We start from the raw sequence: 24728 nt of genomic DNA, 5'->3' as shown, positions 1-24728 counted from the left end.
TACGCGTGTGCTGCATCCACCTCTGCACTGTCTCCGCTACCCACCTCCGCTCGCGCAGCCCTTCGGGATCCAAATTGGCTAGCTGAGATGCGTGAGGAGCTTGACGCCCTGCAGCGCAACCGTACGTGGCAGCTTGTTCCGGGGCCTCCCCATGCCAATGTCATCACTGGCAAGTGGATCTTCCGCCACAAGACTCGCCCCGACGGTTCCCTTGAGCGCTACAAGGCACATTGGGTGGTGCGCGGCTTTCGCCAGTGTGCAGGTGTGGACTTCACCGACACCTTCGCCCCGGTTGTCAAACCGGGCACGATTCGCGTTGTTCTCCAGCTCGCTGTTTCTCGCGCCTGGCCGGTCCACCAGCTCGATGTGTCCAATGCTTTCTTGCATGGCCATCTCGACGGGTGTTCTGTCAGCAGCCTACTGGCTTCGTCGACACTGACTATCCGGACCACGTGTGCTTGCTCTCCCGTTCTCTTTACGGGTTGAAGCAGGTGCCTCGGGCCTGGTACCAGCGGATCGTGGCCTTCCTTCAGCAGCAGGGGTTCCGGTCCACACGGTCTGATGCCTCCCTGTTTGTTTATCACCAGGGTCCCGCCACCGCGTACCTCCTCCTGTACGTCGACGACATCATCCTGACTGCCTCTTCGCCAGCGCTCCTTCAGCAGATCACAGCTCGCCTCGGCACCGAGTTCGCCCTCAAGGACTTGGGGGCTCTCCACTACTTCCTCGGCATCGAGGTTGTGCACCGGGCCACTGGCTTCTTCCTGCACCAGCAGAAGTACGCCTACGAGCTTCTGGAGAGAGCGGGCATGCTTAACTGCAAGCCTGCTCCTACGCCTGTCGACACGAAGGCTAAGGTGTTCGCCATCAAGGGTTCTCCGGCGTCCGACGCTCCCTTCTACCGCTCCATCGTCAGTGCGCTTCAGTATCTCACACTGACGCGTCCGGACATTCAGTACGCTGTCCAGCAGGTGTGCCTTCATATGCATGCTCCTCGTGACACTCATTGGGCTCTGGTGAAACGTATTCTTCGGTACATACGTGGCACCACAGCTATGGGTCTCACCCTGACGGCCTCACCTGACACCAGCCTTGTCGCCTACTCCGGCGCCGACTGGGCTGGGTGTCCCGACACTCGCCGCTCCACTTCCGGCTACTGTGTCAACCTTGGGCCCTCTCTGATTTCGTGGTCGTCTAAACGACAACCCACGACCTCACGATCGAGCGCCGAGGCTGAGTACAGCGCTGTGGCCAACGCCGTCGCGGAGTGCTCTTGGTTACGACAGTTACTTCAGGAGTTGCTATGCGAGGTTACCAAGGCGACGCTTGTTTACTGTGACAACGTCTCCGCGATGTATCTCGCTGCCAACCCTGTCCATCACCGACGGACGAAGCATATTGAGCTCGACATTCACTTCGTCAGGGAGCACGTCGCACTTGGTCGTGTTCGAGTTCTCCATGTGCCCACCGATCCGCAGTTCGCGATGTCATGACGAAGGGACTACCCACCTCGACGTTTGAGGGCTTTCGATCCAGTCTCTGCGTCACCGGCGACGCTTCGACTGCGGGGGGTGTTGAACATGTGTACATGTACGTAGGTCTGAGTTTTGTATGCCGCACTTGTAGTGTCTCTCTTTCCCTATATATACTTGTATCTTGGGAGAAGACACCGGTCGCACCCCTTGTACCTATATATATGTGTCTAGTGCACGATCAATTATTATCGATGCACCAAATCATTCTCTACAAGGCGGAAATAGTAATTCCATGCACGCACGGAAATTCTTGAGCTAGCTAGACTCCGGCCTCCGCCGGAGTAGGCGACGCGCGCGTTCACATGATCGACCGGCGACAAGTTGCTCTCCTGTTGCAAGGAACAGCTTCTCTCCTAGTCCTGACCATGAGATACTCCTACAGACAAACAGCCATCAGATCATTCAGGCTTGCCAGCAGCAGCTATACATACATGCATGCAGCAACGCTCATTCAGGCTCGCCCAATGTTCTCGTCCTGAGGTTGGTGCTTTTCCAAGCCACCTCGCTACGCTATGCACAGCCGCTTGCTCACGGCCGGCCATGGCGCCAAAAGCAAGCATTTGTTGTTCTTTGTGCATGCAGTGCAGGTGCATGGTCACCATTGGGGAAAAAAACTAGAGTCTGGTGATGATTTGACTGCATTATGATGCCCGGCCGAAACAATCTCATGTAAAGGAGTCAATTGCAGAAAACTACCATGTTTACGACTAGCTTTGCAGAAAACCATCAAGTCGCTAATTTGTTGCAAAAAACACTACATTAGCAGTGAACTTGTTGCAAAAAGCACTGATCGCTCACTTTGCTTCAGTTAATTGCGTTTCCGACAATGAGGCCCGCTTGTCGGGAGCTGACTTGGCAAAAATCACCACGTGTGCGCGTTGACTGAGTCTTCTTCCCTCTCCTCTCTTCCCCTTCTATCACACATTTTATCAAAGATGTTGAGGGCATCTCCCGTCATCGCCATGGCCGTCGTAGCTGGCCCTAATGCGCTGCCCTGGTAAACTGTGCGCCTCTGGTACACCGCGGCCGCCGGAGAGATGCACGTGGAGATCACCCTGGAGGAGGAGGACACCAAGCTCGGCTTCGCCATTAGCCGCACCGAGGAGGAGCACCAGGCCCAGGGCGTGCACGTCCCCACTGCGTACCTGCTGCTCCGCGGCCGGCAAGCTTGTTGAGGGCGGGGAGGTGCTGCTCCCCCTCCTCGTTGTCAAGCAGAAGAATGGTCGCCGTGCATTGTCTTCGCTGGCGCTCGATGGCAGCGGCGGCGGCCCGTTGCCTCCTTGAGCGAGGCGGTCCTCCCCCAGCACGAATCGCATGACGGCCGCGCCGCACGGCCTTCCCGCATCCACGCCGGCCACCGAGAGGTCCGTCGCCGCGAGAACGAGGGTCACGGGATGCTGCACGCTGAGGCGGAGCTGTGCGACAAGGTCCTTATTCCCGGCTCAAAGCGCGGCGGACTGCAGCAACGGGCGGGGGACCCCTGATGCCTCCCTTCGCGAGCTGCGGCAGGAGCTCGGGATTAGCTCCATGGGCGGTGCGGGGCGGAGGGGATCTCGCCGGGGCGGCGTATTGGGGCTAGCCGCGACGGCTGCCATGGCGCTGGCGGGATATGCCCTCAACATGTTTGACAAAATGTGTGATAGAAGGGGAAGAGAGGAGAAGGAAGAAGACTCAGTCAACGCGCACACGTGGCGATTTTTGTTAGAAACGTGATTAAATGAAGCAAAGTGAGCGATCGGTGTTTTTTGCAACAAGTTTACTGCTAATGTGGTGTTTTTTTGCAACAGATTAGCGATTTGGTGGGCAAATGTGGTAATTTTCTGCCATTGACTCCATGCAAAGCAAGGCCAAGCAGCGATGGTACCTACTTCCTTTGTTCCGAATTACTTGTCATAGGTATTGATGTATCTAGATGTATTTTAGTGAATAGATGCAGGGCAGGTACGGTGCGCCATTGCCCTACGGCAGTGAGGACAAAACCGCTAATGCATGCATGCATGCATCCCCGGGCCTAGCTTCTTCCATGGTGATTTTTCTCTTGTTCATTTCAAAAAGGCTTCTTCCCTTTAGTCCTGGTGTTAAAATATATTGCCCGTCTCTTTTTAACAGTTTAGACTTTTAGACAAGTTGGCTGTAGCAACAAATAATCTCAAATATTAAATTCATAGTTTCCTAGAAAAAAACTTCAAATTGATAAGCATATGTTTGGCTAATCTTTTTTAACAAAAATGTATATGGCTCTATTGTCAACATTCACCAATGTCCCGATCCAAATTTCCGGCACCAGCACAAATTTGAGATTCAGGCAATTGACATGAAAAAAATTCTTCATTTTTCAACTATCAAAGCTTCACTTGTTTTGAAAAAAATTTACAGGTCACATTTTTACAAGCTGTTTATATGATGTATTCTTTCGTATTTTTCTAAATGTACCATTCAAAAAGAATATATGTGACATTTTAGAAAATGTTCATACCTTTCAAAAATATGTTCATGATATTTTTATAAAAATGTATATACAATGAAAATTAAATGCTTGTATAATTTAGAATAATATTTGTTGCCATCAAGAAAATGTTCAAAGTGTATTTTGAAAATTTTAACATGTATTCACAAAACAATTCAGAGATGTATTCCAAACAATGTTCGTCATGTATATGAAAAAGGGTCAACATGTATCTGAAAAATGTTCCACATTTATACGAAATTTTTAAAACTTGTATTCAAATGTAAACGTATTTTTAAATAAAAAAGTAAAAGTAAAATATAAAATATAAAAAAACATAGAAAAACTGAAAAAGAAAGAATGCGCATGGAAGGTTCTAAAACTGATCCAATGTGTGGTCTACTGAATCTTCCCAAAACCGGTTTATGGGCCTGCTCGCACCCAAGCCGAGAGGGGAGGCCAAGCTACGTCTTGCAATAAGTGAGATATAGATTTGGCGATGCCTAATCGATCAACAAATACCCAATAATAATAATAATAATAATAATAATAATAATAATAATAATAATAATAATAATAATGATGATGATGATGATGATAATGATAATAATATCTTTAGTTGATTGGATTTCACTTGCTGCCTATGGTTCCCTTGCGTGTGCTCGGAATAGGTGTTTTGTATAAATGTTTCGTCGTGTTATTAAGGGCTAGTTCTTTTCGCCCAGGATTCTACAGAATCAAGATTGTAGAAAATTCTCCTAGAATCTGCTTCTCCCAGAATCTGTGGTCGAGTTCTTTTCTGACATTGTAGTTTGAGATTCTGGAAAGAGTTGTGTGTTGAAATGTCTGTACTACCCTTGGAGAAATTGTTTGATGAATTGTTAACACTTTGTTTTTTCTAACAGTATCTACTAGTCAAATGTAACAACATCTTCATACAGTAGCAAATATCACAACACCAATATCTACCAATAGAACCAATATACACAGTAGCATCGACAATATGAACAAAAAAAATTCTGGCATCATTCATCCATCTAACAAATTAAAAAATCAATCCATTCATCCATCTATCCAACGGACACACCGATTCATCCATCTATGCAACAAAGTATTTGCATCTATCCAATTTATATAGCTAAAAAAGAAGAACAAAGAGTTGGGACAGAGAGGATGGCTCACCGTGGAGGAGGATGAATGGTGGGCACTTCGGTTGCGGCTTCGGGATGGAGACGCCGTGGGCACCCGGTGCAGAGGGGCGCGGCGGTGGCTTCCTGTTGTCCCCGCTGCGGCAGAGGGCAGAGGGCCACGGAGGACGGCTGGGCTGCGGCGGGAGTGGGTACCGGCAGCGGCGAGGACCAATCCAGCGGCGGCGAGTACCGGGACGGCGGCAGCGAGGTCAGGGGCGGCGAGGCGGGGCCGGTGGCGGTGCTGGAACCCTAGCGCGCGGCCCTGCTCGAGGTAAGCGGGGAGGAAAGCGATGCGAACATGCATCGACAGAGGCTCGTTCTCTTTGTATCGACCGTGGCTGGCTCAGTGGCAGTTTGGCCGTAATAACCAGCTGCAAAAGGGGTACTCTATTAAGTCCAAACGTTTTCTTTGATGGGACTTGCCAGAATCCTGAGATTGTGGGAGAAGCCAGGTATTTTGGGATTTTGGGATTGCACTAGGATTCTGGAGAATCCGGTTGAGATTTTGGAAGTTCAATCGAGTTCTTTTCGCTCGGGATTTTCGGGACCAAGATTCTCCGTAATCTGCTCAAAAGAACTGGGCCTAAGTATTCTCCTTTAGTTTTTTTCTCTATCTAAAAGTAGAATAGAATGACCCGATTGAAGGGTAATGATCATACATATGTAATGCATTATACGCCCAAAATAGGTCATATTCTTCTATCTTTTTTCAGGTAGTCTATGGTTATTCACAGATACCACCTTAACACCAGAGAAAAGTTTGATCCAATACTTTATTTCTGTCTTAGTGAACCCCGATTCCACATTATTTCCAACATAGTATGTCGTCTAAAATGGATTGAAGATGAAAATATATGAGAACAATAAACAAATCATACAACTGCATAGGAGGGGGCATATGTATTGCTAGATTTGCGTACACCTAGCTAGTTATCCTCATGGCATGTCCACTTGTGCACCACCTCATCCAACGCGGTCATGGTGGCACCTCCCTCAAGTAGAGCTTCGGTGGCCGCCTTGTGCAGTGCCGCCACCTTAGCTCTTACCTCGGCGCCTTCGCCTTGGCCTGCCATGATTTCCCTCACCACCGCGGCAATCTCCTCCTTTTTCTTGTTCATCGACACTCGTATGGCTACTCCAGCCCCCTCGGTCAGCATCACAGCGTTCTGCCCCTGCTCGGCGTAGAGCGGCCATGCGACCATGGGTACACCGTGCACCAAGCTCTCCAAGACCGAGTTCCACCCGCAGTCCACCAAAAATCCTCCCGTCGCTTCGTGAGCCAGTACCTTCGCCTGCGGCACCCACGATGGCACGAGGAGGCCGACGTCCTTGGTCCTCTCCACGAACCCCTCCGGGAGGTAGGCCAGGGGGTCCTTCTTGCTCTCGGCGTCGTAGTAGTTGGCGTGCAAGGCTCCCTCGTCGCTTGGGCTCCGCACCACCCACAAGAACCGCTGCCCGCTGAGCTCCAGCCCTAGCGCCAGCTCGTGCATCTGCTCCGTCGGCAGCGACCCACCAGATCCGAAGGAGACGAAGATGACCGACTTGGGCGGCTGCCGGTCGAGCCAATCCAGGCACGCGGCTGGCGTCCGTTCTTGTGAGCGGACCGATGTTGTGCACCGGAGGACGGCCGGGCTCCGGGTGAGAGAGCACCCTAGCGGCGTCTGGCTCTAAGGCGTCGAAGGAGTTGACCAGGATGGCCTCGGCGTGGCGGTAGAGCTCGCCATGGTGCACCATCCACCGGTAGCTGGGGTCAGGGATGAAGCTAGAAAAAATGGGCACTGGTGTCAACCGCTGCCCACGCTAAACCTCTAGCAGAAATTATAGTAGTGCAACAACATAGATAATGGCCGAGAGCAATATAAAGAACAACAATATGGAAAGAGCTGGTGATATTATTATTACATAAAAATGTACCGAGTAGCGAGTATTGGCTGAGCGAAGTCATAAAGTAACACTTCTTTACATATTCCGGAAATAATAGGCAAAAATATGACTTTGGAACGTTTCATTTGTAACTTTCTGGAAAGGATGAACAAAAGACCATATTATATTCACAACAATATAAAAAACAAGTAATACAGAAAATAAGTATCATTAAGGAAAAAATAAAGTGATACGGAGACTCACATTTTATAACTTCCCTTCTCGATCTTTCATCTTCTTAAATAGATCAATCACATCATCATTTGTTATTATAGAAAATATGTCTTTCTCCACATAGCAAGTCAGGCAATCACTCATGAACTCATCACCCATTTTGTTCCGCAAAACACTCTTGGCGATATTCATTGCTGAAAAGCATCTCTCCACTGACATTGTAGCAACTCGCAAAATTAGCACCAACTTGAGAAGTTGATACATCAAAGGAAAAGCAAGATGCTTTTTAGTTTCCACCAACACTTTAGCAAGATCAGCAATGCCATCCAAATTGGCAAATCTTTGGTCCGCTCGGACATTGTCTATGAAAATCCAAAGTTCATGACCAAGATTCATCTGTGAAAATATTAGCAAGATCAGCTGGATCATGAGGAAGTGCATCTAAATTAATTTCTGTCGGAGGCAGAGGAGTAGTACCAATATTTGATGCAAGATTTTGTCTTGGTCTAACTGGCCTTGACACTAGTAGAAAAAGGGCCATTTATCCCGGTTCATAAGGCCCATCTGTCCCGGTTGGGGAACCGGGACTAAAGGGTCGTTACTAATGCCCTAGGCCTTTAGTCCCGGTTCTTATACTAAACGGGACAGATGTGCCTCCACGTGGCCGGTGCGGCGAGCCCAGGCAGGAGACCCTTTGGTCCCGATTCGTGCCTAGAACCGGGACAAATGGGTCCATACGAACCGGGACCAATACCCACGAGGCCCCGGCCGGCTCCCTGGGCTCACGAACCGGGACAAATGTATCCATTGGTCCTGATTCGTGAAAGTACCGGGACTAATGGGCTGGCCAGGCCCGAACGAAAGCCCATTTTTCTACTAGTATGAAGTCCCTGCCACATTACTGTCTGGTGCTGGTCGTTTCCCTTTCAACAAAAAATTTATCCATATCCTCCTGGTCCTTGGCAAATCAAAGAAAAGACACTCAAAACTTACCTAGCCAATAGCCATCATGAGAAGAAATCAAAGCACATGTAAAATTGTAGAAAATCTAGAGACCGGGAGAGAGAGAGGGTGCGGATTACCTGGGATAGGAAGAGCCAACACTTGCAAATTAAAGATTATGCACTGACGGACGGTCGGCCGACGTCAACATTCACCCGATGAAATGGCGTCGAGTTCGCCGTCGTTCGTCGCCGATTCGCTACGGCGGTGGCAGAATTAGGGATCGAGATGAGGAGGCGAAGAGATGAGGGCGTCCGTCTATTCGCGTATAGGTACAGGCGTACGACAGCCGAGTAGCGTACATCGATTAATTGATACATAAAGACGTGTGTACGCATTGGGCCTGGCCTTCTGTCATTGTTTGCTGCCGCAGGCTGTTGATTTTTTTTATAACTTAATGGATGTTATGGGCTAAGGCTTTAGGGATTGACTGCTCTCCTGATGGGCTGGGGTCAATGGAATTTTTGAGCTGGGGTCAGACGCATTTTTGTTAATACTTATTAGCTCAAAAGCCAGAAGGCACCGGTGTCAATTGACACCAGTGGCTACATGAGAGCTCCGTCCCTGGCTGGGGTTGGATTTGTCCAGGAGAGCCGACATGACTTCCGTCCCCGGGATAGGCACGCAGCCGGGCAGCCTGACGGGCTCAGCGAGGTCCCGGAACTCACCGGGCATCGTGTCGTCCAGCTCCGGGAGGTGGAGGATGAGCGTGAGCCAATGGAGGTTCCCCGTAAAGAACATGTATCTCCTCGGCACGCCGGCAGCCACGGCAGCATCGAACGAGTCTGTTCCCAAGACGTCAGCCACGTAGGCCACCAGCCGCGTCGTCTCCATGAGCCCCGTCAGAACCCCGATCAGCACCGGCACCAAGCGGACGCACTCCTTGGACATGAGGGTCGCGAGGCTGGCACCATGGGGCAGGTCGGAGAGGTCGACGGGCGGGAGGGACATGGAGGCGATGGTGGGCGGGAGGGAGGCGAGGAAGGCCCGCTGCGTGGCGGACGCCGTGGAGGCGAAGGTGATGAGCGTGGCCGTGACGCCGTGCCGCGCGGCCAGGCGCTTGGCCAACTCCGCCGGCGGGATGAGGTGACCCATCCCGGGCGTCACCAGCATGGCGACGTGCGGAGGGCGGCGAGCCTCAGCCATGCCGCTGGCCTCCATTGTTTCCCGTGGGATTATTTGCCTCGTGATACATACGTGCGTTGCTTTGGGGGTCTATATAAGCGAAAATTGTTTCAGACGACAAGGGAATTAATTGCACAACGTGCAAAATTCAGATCGGACAGCCACGTTATGAGACATTGATTGACGCTGGGCCAATCATTTGGGGTAAGCTCAGATTCCGATTTTATCATTCGACCCCGTACGGGGTTTATACTATTACCATTAGGGCACCGCTAGGCGCCCGTGCATCGGTCGAAACTTTCGACCGGTCCAGCCATAGCCGCTCGATGCGAGCTGCATGGCGGTTGGATCTGGAGCAAAAAATATATCATCTCAGCTTCTTCTTCTTCGGCCCCACGTGGCGCATTTCCGGTGAGATCCCCCGCGGCTCGCAGCACCGCGCAGCTCCAGCAAGGCCCCCGCGGCGCAACTCTGGCGAGGCCTCCCGCGGCTCGCAGAGCCGCACGTCACTGGCCGCAGCATCCGTCGTAGAGCTCGTGTTGTTCCTCGTCCTTAATTTGTCGGTCGCAGCAAAAAATTCCACCGATCGTAGCTAAAATTCTTGACGCTTCCAGCAAAAACCAATAAAACGTTGGTAGCAAAATTGGAAAAAATCGACGCCGTTTCAACAAACCAAAAACCTGATGGTAGCAAAAATTGAAGCTTGTTCCAGCAAATCGAACGCTAGTGGTAGCAAAAATGAAAAATCGAGCGCTGGTTCCAGAAAAATCAAGAAGCCGGTGGTAGCAAAAATTGACACTGGCTGCAGCAAACCACAAAACGGTTGTAGCAAAAACAACTTGTGGTCCAGCTAGGGGCTTCTCAGGTAGTAGCAAAAAATGCACAAGGTTATAGCAAAAAGTGTAAAAGGTTGTAGCAAAACACATAGTCGCAGGGTCTCGACAACCTCATGAAAAAGGATGTAACAAACATCAGTGCCGGTAGTAGCAAAAAAAAAACAAAACTGTTGTAGCAAAAAAGTGGTACAAAATGATTTCAGCAAAAAGACATGGCAGCGAAATTTGGTTAGTTCCAGCAAAAAACGAAGACCGTGGTAACAAATTAGTACACTGGTTCCAGCAAAAACAAACATGGAAGCAAAATCTGGAGTTGTATCATGCCTCAAGCTCATAAGCCATGGCTTCCCTGGCCTATGAGCTCCCAGGCCATGCCCCCCTGTCGTAGTAGCGCCGGTGCTCGGCCCCGTCGCGTTTGGCCATGGCGATGGCATCCTGTGCAGCAGCAGCAACTCCACGCCGCCGCGCTTCGTGGGGGAGGGCGCCCCGTGCAGCAACTCTACAGCAATGGCGTCCGAGAAAAGTAGATAGGTAGAAGCAGCGGTGTGGGCAGGGCAGGGAAGAAAGGAAGGAGATGTGGTGTGTGGACTGCAGCCACGTTGGAAAGGATAAGGGAAGCAGAGCGGTGTGCGGGCCCTCGCGGGATGACGTGTCCCTCCTGCTTTAGCGCTACGTGCGGGGTGAGCGAGTCGACCGGTCGAAGTTTCGGCCGGCACCCCGGCTCTAAACGTTTACCTTACTGGGCACCACTAGGCGCCGGCGCACCGGCCGAAACTTCCGGCCGGTCCAGCCATAGCTGCTTGATGCGAGCCGCACGGTGGTTGGATCTGGAGCAAAAAAAATCGCCCCAGCTTCTTCTTCCTCGGGCCCCCCCTGGCGCATCTCCGGCGAGATCCTCCGTGGCTCGCAGCACCGCGCTGCACTAGCAAGGCCCCCGCGGCGCATCTCCAGCGAGGCCCCCCGCGGCTCGCAGAGCCGCACATCGCCGGCCGCAGCACCCGTCGTAGAGCTCATGTTGTTCCTCATCCTTAATTTGCCGATCGCAGCAAAAAATTCCACTGGTCGTAGCAAAAATTCTTGACGGTTCCAACAAAAACCAATAAAACGTTGGTAGCAAGATTGGAAAAAATCGACGCCGTTCCAACAAACCAAAAACCTAATGGTAGCAAAAATTGAATCTTGTTCCAGCAAATCGAACGCTAGTGGTAGCAAAAATGAAAAATCGAGCGCTGGTTCCAGAAAAATCAAGAAGCCGGTGGTAGCAAAAATTGACACAGGTTGCAGCAAACCACAAAACGGTTGTAACAAAAACAACTTATGGTCCAGCTAGGGGCTTCTCTGGTAGTAGCAAAAAATGCACAAGGTTATAGCAAAAAGTGTAAAAGGTTGTAGCAAAACACATAGTCGCAGGGTCTCGACAACCTCATGAAAAAGGATGTAACAAACATCAGTGCCGGTAGTAGCAAAAAAAAACAAAACTGTTGTAGCAAAAAAGTGGTACAAAATGATTTCAGCAAAAAGACATGGCAGCAAAATTTGGTTAGTTCCAGCAAAAAACGAAGACCGTGGTAACAAATTAGTACACTGGTTCCAACAAAAACAAACATGGAAGCAAAATCTGGAGTTGTATCATGCCTCAAGCTCATAAGCCATGGCTTCCCTGGCCTATGAGCTCGCAGGCCATGCCCCCCTGCCGTAGTAGCGCCGGTGCTCGGCCCCGTCGCGTTTGGCCATGGCGATGGCATCCTGTGCAGCAGTAGCAACTCCACGCCGCCGCGCTTCGTGGGGGAGGGCGCCCCGTGCAGCAACTCTACAGCAATGGCGTCCGAGAAAAGTAGATAGGTAGAAGCAGCGGTGTGGGCAGGGCAGGGAAGAAAGGAAGGAGATGTGGTGTGTGGACTGCAGCCACGTTGGAAAGGATAAGGGAAGCAGAGCGGTGTGCGGGCCCTCGCGCGATGACGTGTCCCTCCTGCTTTAGCGCTACGTGCGGGGTGAGCGAGTCGACCGGTCGAAGTTTAGGCCGGCGCCCTGGCTCTAAACGTTTACCTTACCGGGCACCACTAGGCGCCGGCGCACCGGCCGAAACTTCCGGCCGGTCCAGCCATAGCTGCTTGATGCGAGCCGCACGGTGGTTGGATCTGGAGCAAAAAAAATCGCCCCAGCTTCTTCTTCCTCGGGCCCCCCCCGGCGCATCTCCGGCGAGATCCTCCGTGGCTCGCAGCACCGCGCTGCACTAGCAAGGCCCCCGCGGCGCATCTCCAGCGAGGCCCCCCGCGGCTCGCAGAGCCGCACATCGCCGGCCGCAGCACCCGTCGTAGAGCTCATGTTGTTCCTCGTCCTTAATTTGCCGGTCGCAGCAAAAAATTCCACTGGTTGTAGTAAAAATTCTTGACGGTTCCAACAAAAACCAATAAAACGTTGGTAGCAAGATTGGAAAAAATCGACGCCGTTCCAACAAACCAAAAACCTAATGGTAGCAAATATTGAATCTTGTTCCAGCAAATTGAACGCTAGTGGTAGCAAAAATGAAAAATCGAGCGCTGGTTCCAGAAAAATCAAGAAGCCGGTGGTAGCAAAAATTGACACAGGTTGCAGCAAACCACAAAACGGTTGTAACAAAAACAACTTATGATCCAGCTAGGGGCTTCTCTGGTAGTAGCAAAAAATGCACAAGGTTATAGCAAAAAGTGTAAAAGGTTGTAGCAAAACACATAGTCGCAGGGTCTCGACAACCTCATGAAAAAGGATGTAACAAACGGCAGTGCCGATAGTAGCAAAAAACCAAAACTCGGCCCCGTAGACGAGGAACAAAATGATTCCAGCAAAAAGACATGGCAGCAAAATTTGGTTAGTTCCAGAAAAAAACGAAGACGATGGTAACAAATTAGTACACTGTTTCCAGCAAAAACAAATATGGAAGCAAAATTTGGAGTTGTAACATGCCTCGAGCTCGTAAGCCATGGCGGCCCTGGCCTGTGTGCTCGCAGGCCATGCCCCCCCCCCCCCCCCCGTCATAGTAGCGCCGGTGCTCGGCCCCGTAGCGTTCGGCCATGGCGAAGGGCACGGTGATGGCGATGGCATCCCGTGCAGCAGCAACAACTCCACGGCTCCACGCTTCGTGGGGGAGGGCGCCCCGTGCAGCAACTCTACATCAATGGCGTCTGAGATAAAGTAGATAGGCAGAAGCAGCGGCGTGGGCAGGGCGGGGAAGAAAGGAAGGAAATGTGGTGTGTGGACAACACCCATGCTGGAAAGGATAAGGGAAGCAGAGCGGTGTGCGGGCCACGCGGGATGACGTGTCCCTCCTGCTTTAGCGCTACACGTGGGGTGAGTGAGTAGACCGGCCGAAGTTTCGGCCGGCGCCCCGGCTCTAAACGTTTACCTTACCATTACCGAAACATGCCCAAGGAACAATAATGACATTGAATCCATGATGAATTTTCTTCGTCTGATTATCTTTTGTTCTTTACTTTAGCAACAATAATCAGATATAAAGAAAAAAATGGTGAAAGTTGCATTGTGGAAACTAGATATATGAGAGAATAGATGGGAAAATTATGTACTCCTTCGAGGACGCAAACATTTGACACATGGTGCCACGTGTGGATGGAATATGGGCTAACATCTGTGCTACCAGATTTGCATTTAATATAGCAAATTAATGAATATCAAAATGACACAGTGGGTTAATTTGACGAATACGCGTCTATGATACTCAAAGTAGGTGGGTTGAGCTAGGCACCTCAATGTGTGGTGGGCTAGACATCTATTTTCATTGTGTTGTCTTTTATGGATACTAGCAAATATGCTCGTGCGTTGCAACAAAAAATAAAATATCACATTGCCCCTAAGAGCATCTACAACCGGACCCTCCATTTCCGCCCAAATTATCGAGTGACCTGCCAGGTCAATGTCCGGACAAAAATTAGCCACCCAACCGGCTCCCCAAACCTAGCCCAAGTGACTGGGCTATCCAGCAACCCCATATCCGACCCATATATGGGGCAGATATGGGGAGGCCCGGATGCGACCGGACACTACCGTCGGTCTAGCCCGGTGTGGGCAACGCCACTCCCACCATTGTCCCCACAAAAAGTAAATCAAGTGCCAAACCCTTGTATCAAACAGAGTTAGCAAATTTGGGGTTTATGGTCACCCGCGGGCGTTTGGGAGGCACCATTTAGTACTTACAGTTGTAGATGCTCTAACTCAATAAGCATGGTTCAAGACTCACCCCAAACAAACACACACACACACACACAGTCCTTTAGTTGAACATGACGTCGCATCTGTACTCCCACTTATTTTTCTTCCCACCCTCAACGATGGTGGGCATGATAGCCAATTGATTAATATGTGTCTTAACATGGCTGATCACAAGGAGATGAATCACAGAACCACGACAGCACATGGGAATGTTTTAAACTTTCAAATCTAATTTCCGGTAACCGATCAAACGGGGCTAGAGAGAGAGAGAGGCAATAATTTAACAAAGTTATACAACATATGTTATTTGGTTTCTTCTAAGAAATAACATCGTTATTTTGTTTCTTCTAAGAAATTTTAAAAAAATGTGTTAATATTTCCAAAAATGTGCATGTTGCCAAATATATTATTATTTTTGGATATGTTTCCTTTTCTTGTTCTGATATTTAAATATACAGCATATGTTATGCATGAATTACATACTATTTGCTCAAGAAAATATCGTATTACCATTGAGAATTTTCCATATTATTACCATATGCCACCTAAAATTACCAGTTGTTCAAAATTGAGCGGGTACATATTTGCCAGTTCAATTTTAAAATCACTTTTTATGTCATATATCAGCTATATTTTTTTGTGAAGTTACTTGTGCATCAAATTTCACTTCAAATATCAATGTTTGTATCGGCTTATTTTTTCATATAATTATATAGAAATTAAAAAACTATATAATTTTGGCTAAACACTTAGTCACGGCCACGACAAAAGTCTTGGCCGATCCCCTTTCTCCTTCTTCATGTGAGCATCCATGGAGAATGTTGAAAGTGCTAGTGATCGACTAGAGGGGGGGGGGGGGTGAATAGGCGATTTTTATGAAAGTCTTCAAAACATGGAAGTTTCGAAGACAAATGATAGAAATAAACCTATTACCATGCAGCGGAAGGTAGACTATACTAAGCCTATTACCATGAAGCACAAAGACTTATAGCAGCTAGGCAGTATAGATCAGGATGGAAGATAGTATGAAGCCAATCAGAACAAGCAGTCACACAGTGAAGACAAATAGATAATGCAAACATGCAATGACTTCACAAGGACCAATCTGCAAATAAAGAGATGGGAAGGATAGAACCAGTGGCTCGTTGAAGACAATGATTTGTTGGACTAGTTCCAGTTACTGTGACAACTGTACGTCTGGTTAGGGAGGCTGAGATTCAACTCAGAAGACCGCGTCTTCACCTTATTCAACCTTGAGCTAAGGACACCCAGTCCTCGCCCAATCACTTTGGTAAGTCTTCAAGGTAGACTTCCAAACCTTCACAGACTTCGTTCACCGGTGATCCACAATGACTCTTGGATGCTCAGAACGCGACGCCTAACCGACTGGAGGATTCACAGTCCTCAAGTGTAATAAGTCTTCAGATCACACAGACATGAAGACTTCAGTGATGCCTAACACTCTTTGGCTCTGGGTGTTTAGGGCTTTGTCCTCGCAAGGAATTCTCTCTCAAAGGCTTCGAGGTGAGTTGCTCTCAAATGACAAAAGCCGTACACTAACTCTGAGCAGCCAACCAATTTATGGTGTAGGGGGTGGGCTATTTATAGCCACTAGGCAACCCGACCTGATTTGTCCGAAATGACCCTGGGTCACTAAGGAACTGACACGTGTTCCAACGGTCAGATTTCAAACACACACGGCAACTTTACTTGGGCTACAAGGAAAGCTGACTTATCCAGCTCTGGATAAGATTTGCTCTCATTGTCTTCGCTCGAAGACATAGGATTTTGGTTAAGCATCACTTCAGTCATTCTGACTGGTTCACTTGGACCCCACTTAATAGTACGGTGGTTCCTATGACTCAACAAAGAAGAAAAGGAAACAACGAAACAACTAAGTCTTCACGCTCCATAGTCTTCACGGGATGTCTTCTCTTGTCATAGACTTCAATGTGAATGTCTTCACATACCACCTTTGTCTTCAATGTCTTCATACATTTTTAGGGGCCATCTCCGGTAGGAAAACCGAATCAATGAGGGACTTCTACCTGTGTTATTCTGCAATTCTCACAAACACATTAGTCCCTCAACCAGGTTTGTCGTCAATACTCCAAAACCAACTAGGGGTGGCACTAGATGCACTTACAATCTCCCCCTTTTTGGTGATTGATGACAAACTAGTTGAAGTTTTCAACGGGGATAAAAGTATGTGAAATTGTAAAGGATTTAAGTATTGTCTTCGTAAGTAGCAGGAAGGCTTCCCCTGAAGATGTGCATATAAGTATTTTTCTTTTGAATGCAAATGCACATGACAGGTTGTACTTGCGGAGCTCCTCTTCTACTTAAGAAGACAATTCATCATGCATGAAAGGATATATCGAAGATAATGACATGCATAATGAAGAATGCACGTCTACAAAATGTCTTCGTGCGGAATTTATCGTCGCACATGCGGAATTTATCATCGCATCACATAGTGTCGAAAAGGTAGCAGACGACCATCAAGTTTAAGTGTTACAACTCAAAAATGAACCAAATGTATCAAAAGCGAGAGTTGTAAGCACTTGGCAAAAGTATAGCAACCACCCATATGGACCCGCTTGAAGACTATCAATTCATATGCTTCTCCCCCTTTTGTCAGTAAGGACCAAAAAGGTTTGAAGACATAGAGCTTCTACTCGTTCCCATGAGGAGTAGGCGAAGCAGCAGGGTCGTCGTTGAGGTCCGGTGGTGCAGAAGAACTTGGTGCAGTGTTGACACGCGCTGAAGTTGGAGGAGGTGAAGTGGCATCATCTTGGTCATCGATGACTCTGGCATTCCTCGTTGCAGCTGAGGACGAATAGTCAGAGTCTTCAAGTGAGGGAGTCCGACGCAAGTGAGTATTCCTTGGAGGAGTTGAGTCAAACTTGAATCTTTCTGTGAAGCCATCGTCTTGCAGATCAGCTTCAGCACTAAGCAATGTTAAACTCTTCCAAGACCTCCGACATGTTTCATGTGTAACAAAGGCATTCTTGGTGGCAAGATTGCGAATGCGATTGACGTCCACCAAGAGGCTTTGCATCTGACGCTTAAGCCAGTTGTGATGCTTATCCTGTTTCTGATGTAGCGCGACGAGAAGCTCTCGGTCATTGAGAACATGAGATCACTTCCGAGGCCTTTGGGAAATGGTGCTTCCAGTGGCGTCAGTTTGAGCGCGAGGGGCACGTGTGTTACCAGCCAAGGGATAAACACAAGAGACTGCCTGAACTCCTTCAATGGGCTGGGTGAAGCTTTGACGATCAACATTGTGAAGATAAATCGGATCCTTAGCAGGCTCTGGGTAAATAGCTTCAACAGACATATCAACCTCTGGCAAGAATACAAGATGATTGCGCGCAGATGGCTGATAGTTGAAGGCAGAGTGAAGCTTGATAAGACACATTACCCATGGAGCATAGAACTTCAGACCAAAAATGTCGGAGCCAGATGCAGCCAATTGCCCGATGAAGAAGTCTTGAGCATTGAAGTTGATGCCATTGAAGATATAGAAAACCAAAGTCTTTATTGCTCCTTCAAGCTTCGCTGCAGATGAATGTCCTTTGACATGCCATAGAGTTTTTCTGATGATATGGTAAATGGTGCGAGGCAGATACTCTAGGTCTTCAACAAAGAATTCAGATGGGTATTCAGCGTCATGAGGCAAAGGCTTCATCATGCTCAGCATTTGGCTCATATTGGGTTCTGGCTTCTGAAAAATGCTCTCCAAAGCATTCTGGTGTTGTTGACAACCTGGTTCATAGTATTCACTAGAAGTGGGCAGGGCTGTGAGCTCAATGATATCAAGAGCTTTGGCTTCATGATGGACATTGCCTGTCATCCACTCAAGGACCCAAGTCTTTGGATCCCTGTTGTAGCCTCGAATGTGGAGAGTTGCATAAAACTGTAATAGAAGCTCTTCATTCCATTCTTCCTTGTCTGTGACAAATTGCAGGAGTCCAGCATCTCTGAAGCAATCCAACGCTTCTTCTAGACATGGCAGGCCAGCTATAGCTTCAGTGTCCAGATGCATATGTGGAAATATGCGCCCTTGATTGTATAAGACGCATGAATAGTAGCTGCGCTGCTGATAGCTCCAGAACTGATCCGATGAAATGCGAGGTTTGGAGTAAGGGTTCTTGGCACTGTTGAAGAAGGTGTTATGTGCCACGAAGCCATTCACATTGAAGACCCCAGGTGAGGTTGCAGTGCCTGGGAATCTTGGAAGTCTTGGCTTGGGCTTCTAGATTTGAGGCCTGTGCTCGACATGATAGTCAAATTATGGACCCGCAGCAGGTGGAGGAACCAGAATGGGCCATCGGACCATAACAGGCTGACCACGATCAAATGCCAGCTCAACAGTATGAGGTCTTGGAGGGGGTATAGGAGCATTGGCATTTTCGTTGACATGGGCTGCAAGTGGCACAATAGCTTCAGGAGGAATGATTACGTCTGGTGCAGCATTGGCTTCAGGCAGCGGATTTGCTTCAGGTGCTGCATTGGCTTCAGGTGCATTCACTTCTCGCACCACATTGGCTTCAGGCGCCACATTAGCTTCAGCCATGACAACGTCATTGGCTTCTGTGTTGATGTTGGTGGCCGCCTCAGTATTGGTAACCTCCACTTCAGGAGCTGGAGGGTCAGACACATTCTCCTCGAGAACAACTTCAGGGTTGGACGGGGGTGTAGCAACTCTTTCTTCATCACGTGGTTCTACTTCTTCATCGGCTGATGCAGCCGGAATATCTTCAGCCGTTTTGGCTTCAGACTTAGAGACGTTCACAGTTGGAGTGGCTTCTGGGAACACTTGACATGCAACAGATTGATGATGCACTTCTCCTTCTGGAACGCTTGGAAGAGTGACTTGAGGCCTTGGTCCGTTGCGAAGCCTGCGTAACACAGACGACGCCTGTGTAGATGGAGTTGGATGGGCCTCAAAGTCATTGTCATCTTGCACTGGTGAGGTGACTTGTGGTTGGGGAGTACTTGGGGTGTCTTGTTGTTGTGGGTGATCAGCCCACGATGCATCCTGAGCAGTTGGCGTCAGAGGACGACCAATGCTGATGAGCTCGCTGTGCGTGAGCACAGGCGATGATACCAAATTGTGCTCGATCTGAGGAAGGACTTCATCATCTTCGACATTGTCATGAGGACCAATGTCTTCAGCTGCGGTGGGGTCAACAGCTGGATTGTCTTTAGCTTCAGGAGCCTCTGTGGAAGCAGGCTCATGAACTATCAACTGGCGCTCTCGATGTTCAGACACAAGACGAGCCACTGAGATTGTCTCGACAACAAGGGGCTCTGTGGGAGCAGCCCAGTCTCTCTTCTTTGTTTTCCTTTTCTTGGTTGGGGGAGCATCATCAGTGGTGGCTTTGGTCTTGCGCTTTCTAGCTTCGGCTTCAGCTGCTCTATTTTTCTTGAATTTGAATCCACTGTGGGGACCTTAGGCTTCGAGCCTGTCATACTGGCTGGGAAGACAATGCGAGGTTCTTCCTTCCTTGATGCTTCTGGTTCAGCCACAACTGGCTTCTTCTTCTTCTTGGCAGCCATTCTGGGGTCAATGCCTGGTCGCCCCAAAGCCTTGCGCTTTTCAGCTTCATTGTAGCCTTGAACACATTTGGCAGCAAGATTCTTCATACGCTCACGAGAACCTTTTGCTTCTTCTCGTTTCTTTTGGAATGCTTCCTTGAGCTCATGCATCATGACCTTGAAGTTTTGAATGTATTCAACATTGAGCTTGGCCATGTGCTTCTTGAACTGAGCCTTTTCATAATCGATCTTTTGCTTCAGCTCAACGATTTTCTGAGCTAGAGCCAGCTCAGGAGCAATGGCTCCGTGGAAGGAGACGCTGAGGCCAATTGGAAGTTGAAGATCATCAAAGCTGACATCTGGGCTATCAAACCACTCATTAATAAACTTGTTTAAGATTTCCACATCAAAGAGAGGAAGATCATTGAAGATTTCCGCCTCTTGCTTGCTCTTTATCAATTGCTCAAGAGCGTCATCACCAATATCGTCGTCGCTAGACAGATCAATGGCGTCATTCTTGTTTCTCAAAACAGCAGCAGGGGTCAGTGCTTGACCAGTGGGTTGCATGGGCTTTTTCAACTTGGCGGACTTGGAGATGCGTGAGCGATCTTCAGACTGCACACTGGCTTCAGGAGGTGCAGTGGCCAGAGGCTTCGCCCGTGAGACCTTTGGTGCAGATGAGGGCTTTGAAGCCTTTGGTACTGAAGAGGGCTTTGAAGCCTTGGGTTTCATTTGCTTCACAGGCTTTGGTGGTGCAGGCGCTTCGTCAGAATCAGCGTCGTCTGCAGGTTGATCCACGTCTGCCCCTTGAACCTTTATGTGAGTGAGACCTTCTAAGTTGTAGAAGGGCCCAACCAGATTGGATTCAGCTTCGCGTGTGCCATCAGCACGTGGCACAGAGGGGCCTGGGTTGAAGTCTAATCCCAAAGACTTCTTGTTTTCCTTGGCCGAGTTCTTTGCAAACTAATAGTTGCGCTTGAAGAGATTATCTTCTAGACACCATAACAAAGAGGATTGGTCGGCATTAACAGGCTGAGGTCCACGAATCATGCAGGGGTAGAAGCCTTGAGCAATAGCTTCGGACTTTGACTTGGGCTGAAGACCTTTGTATATTATATCTCCCCAGGGGCCCTTGATGGCACTCTTCTCAGCATATTCGTCAGTGATGAATCTGTACTTGAACCATTCCTCTGCCCAATGTCTTCGAATCCATTGGATTCGGTTCTTGCGTTCTCCATAGGTCTCTTCTGGATCTGACTTGTATAGCTCATAGAGATCCGGTGGCAGGTCCTTAGCAGTGTTTCCATGGCGCTGTCTGCCGCCCTTCCTGACTGATTTTTCTGTTGCCATGAAGTTTAGATTGAAAGGCTTCAACACTATCAAAGTCTTTCATCTACTGGTCAGACAAGAACTGGCTTCAGGAGAATTTATATGATGCTATAAGAACTCTGCAAATGAATGCAGACTATGAGAACCAAGGGATTCTCCCACGAACATGTACCTGTGACAGCATTAGAGGTGCGAGGGAAGGGGAAGAGGTCATATGCATTCTCAGAAGATTTTGAAGATAAATCAGTTTAAAAGACATTGACCTCATAGTGCAAAGACATTCACTCATATGTAGAGAGTTGGTTCCAGATTTGTACGAATCCACAAATAAGTACAAGTGAGGAATCTAACTACTTTGTGAAGCATAAGTGAACATACTAGGCATGCTATGAGATGCAGAATGAGATAGATCCAACTTGTGGGAACAAAAACCACTTGTGGTTGAAAAGGATGAATCTATCGGATCAAAAAGACTGTAAAAGGAGGTTTTATTTACCACACGAGGAACTGCTAGACAGAGTGGGAGAGGAGGCCGAGCAGTTCGATCTTCCATGCCCTAACTTGGCGATGGAGGACACCTATGGCGACGACAGAGTGTCCACGGCCGGCGTGAGGACGGCGTTGGTGAGGTCGCGGCAGCTAAGCGCCTCGTCGCCGGCATCGTCGAGGGCTAGCGGTGGCGCTAGGGTTTGTGCGAGAGTGGAAGAAGAGAAAATGACTAGGGTGAGGCGTGTATTTATAGAGACAGGGACGACACAACGTTATTACACAGGTGCCCCTGGCGGTTCACATCTGAAGGACACGTGGCGATCATGCAACACATTGGAGGTTGTTCCACGTTCCCACACACGCTTGGATTGTCGGGTGGTCGTTCCCACTTCTCCGGGTTTCAGGTAAAAAGGATTGAGAATTGAAAACAGATTAATGTTTGTCTCTGTGTCTCCTGCTGACAAGGACTCAGCGAAGACATTCGACAGTTTCAATAGAATGCATATGATTTGGATAGATAGACTTGAGACGGGAGCATAGAAAGGCTAGAGTCCGATCACATTCACTTAGTTCAAAAGATTCAACGTGAAGACATAGTTATAAGTGAATGTTGTAGAGGACAGAATCCAAATCAGTACATTTGAAGATAAACACGAGGCCATGTTAACATTGAAGACAAACAAAATGTGAAGACTTGCAAATGTAACGCCATGAGAAAAACACTTCTAAAGGAAGAATTTGGTGGTGGCGTTACCCACCGTATAGGAAGTATTAGACCCAGGCACGGCGCACAATTATCGTGGCACTCCGAAGTCAAATTCCACGTTAATGTATTCACACTCAGAATGTAAGTCTTCATTGATTGAAGATATACTTTACTTCGTGTGTTGCACATCTAAGTCATCAACATGAATAAGTGTTAGGATGTGTGCCTGATCACAGGACATTTGAGGATTCCAAGATATTTAGTGCTACGTCTTGAGCTTGCGTTGGTTTTCCCCGAAGAGCAAGGGATGATGCAGCAGAGTAGCATAAGTATTTCCCTCAGTTTTTGAGAACCAAGATATCAATCCAGTAGGAGGCCACACTCAAGTCCCTCGTACCTGCACAAAACGATAGCTACTAGCAACCAACGCGATTAGGGGTTGTCAATCCCTTCACGGTTACTTACGAGAGTGAGATCTGATAGATATAATATTTTTGGTATTTTTGGTATAAAGATGCAAAGTAAAAAGTAAAGGAAAGTAAAAAGCAAAGCAAGATTAAAGTGATGGAAATTGATATGATGAGAATAGACCCGGGGGCCATAGGTTTCACTAGTGGCTTCTCTCAAGAGCATACGTATTCTACGGTGGGTGAACAAATTACTGTTGAGCAAAAATTGAGCATAATTATGAGAATATCTAGGCATGATCATGTATATAGGCATCACGTCCGTGACAAGTAGACCGAAACGATTCTGCATCTACTACTATTACTCCACTCATCGACCGCTATCCAGCATGCATCTAGAGTATTAAGTTAAAAACAGAGTAACGCCTTAAGCAAGATGACATGATGTAGAGAGATAAATTCATGTAATATGAACTAAAACCCATATTGTTATCCTCGATGGCAATGATGCAATACGTGCCTTACTGCCCCTTCTGTCACTGGGAAAGGACACCACAAGATCGAACCCAAAGCTAAGCACTTCTCCCATGGCAAGAACTACCAATCTAGTTGGCCAAACCAAACGGATAATTCGAAGAGACTTGTAAAGATAACCAATCATACATAAAAGAATTCAGAGAAGATTCAAATATTATTCATAGATAGACTTGATCATAAACCCACAATTCATCGGTCTCAACAAACACACCGCAAAAAGAAGATTACATCGAATAGATCTCCACAAGAGAGGGGGAGAACTTTGTATTGAGATTCAAAGAGAGAGAAGAAGCCATCTAGCTACTAACTATGGACCCAAAGGTCTGAGGTAAACTACTCACACTTCATCGGAGAGGCTATGATGATGTAGAAGCCCTCCGTGATGACGGCCCTCTTCCGGCGGAGCTCCGGAACAGGCCCCAAGATGGGATCTCGTGGATACAGAAAGTTGTGGCGGTGGAATTAGGTTTTTGGCTCCTGTTCTGATCGTTTGGGGGTACGTGTGTATATATAGGAGGAAGAAGTACGTCGGTGGAGCACCGAGGGGCCCACGAGGCAGGGGGCGCGCCCTAGGGGGCGCGCCCCCACCCTCATGACCGCCTCTTTTGTTCCTTGGAGCAGGGTCCAAGTCTCCTGGATCACGTTCGGTGAGAAAATCACGTTCCCGAAGATTTTATTCCGTTTGGACTCCGTTTGATATTCCGTTTCTTCGAAACACTGAAATAGGCAAAAAAACAGCAATTCTGGGTTGGGCCTCCGGTTAATAGGTTAGTCCCAAAAATAATATAAAAGTGGAAAATAAAGCCCAATATAGTCCAAAACAGTAGATAATATAGCAAGGAGCAATAAAAAATTATAGATACGTTGGAGACGTATCAGGCATCCCCAAGCTTAATTCCTGCTCGTCCTCGAGTAGGTAAATGATAAAAAGAGAATTTTTTATGTGGAGTGCTACTTGGCATAATTTCAATGCTAATCTTCTTAATTGTGGTATGAATATTCAGATTCGAAAGATTCAAGACAAAAATTCATATTGACATAAAAATAATAATACTTTAAGCATACTAACAAAGCAATTATGTCTTCTCAAAATAATATGGCCAAAGAAAGTTGTCCCTACAAAATCATATAGTCTGGCTATGCTCTATCTTCACCACACAAAGTATTTAAATCATGCACAACCCCGATGACAAGCCAAACAATTGTTTCATACTCTAACTTTTTCAAAACTTTTTCAATATTCACGCAATACATGAGCGTAAGCCATGGATATAGCACT

General features: G+C 48.1%; 1 pseudogene; it reads right to left on the bottom strand.

Moving 5' to 3' along the window:
- Nucleotides 1–6097: 6097 nt before the first annotated feature.
- Nucleotides 6098–9519, bottom strand: LOC125547722 (UDP-glycosyltransferase 72B1 pseudogene; annotated as a pseudogene).
- Nucleotides 9520–24728: the final 15209 nt, after the last annotated feature.

The sequence above is a fragment of the Triticum urartu genome, chromosome 3A (assembly GCF_056163025.1).
Source record: "Triticum urartu cultivar PI428250 chromosome 3A, HENAU_Tu73, whole genome shotgun sequence".
In the NCBI taxonomy this organism is placed as follows: domain Eukaryota; kingdom Viridiplantae; phylum Streptophyta; class Magnoliopsida; order Poales; family Poaceae; genus Triticum; species Triticum urartu.
The sequence above is the reverse complement of the archived record's forward strand: the minus strand, read 5'-3'. Positions and strand labels throughout refer to the sequence as shown.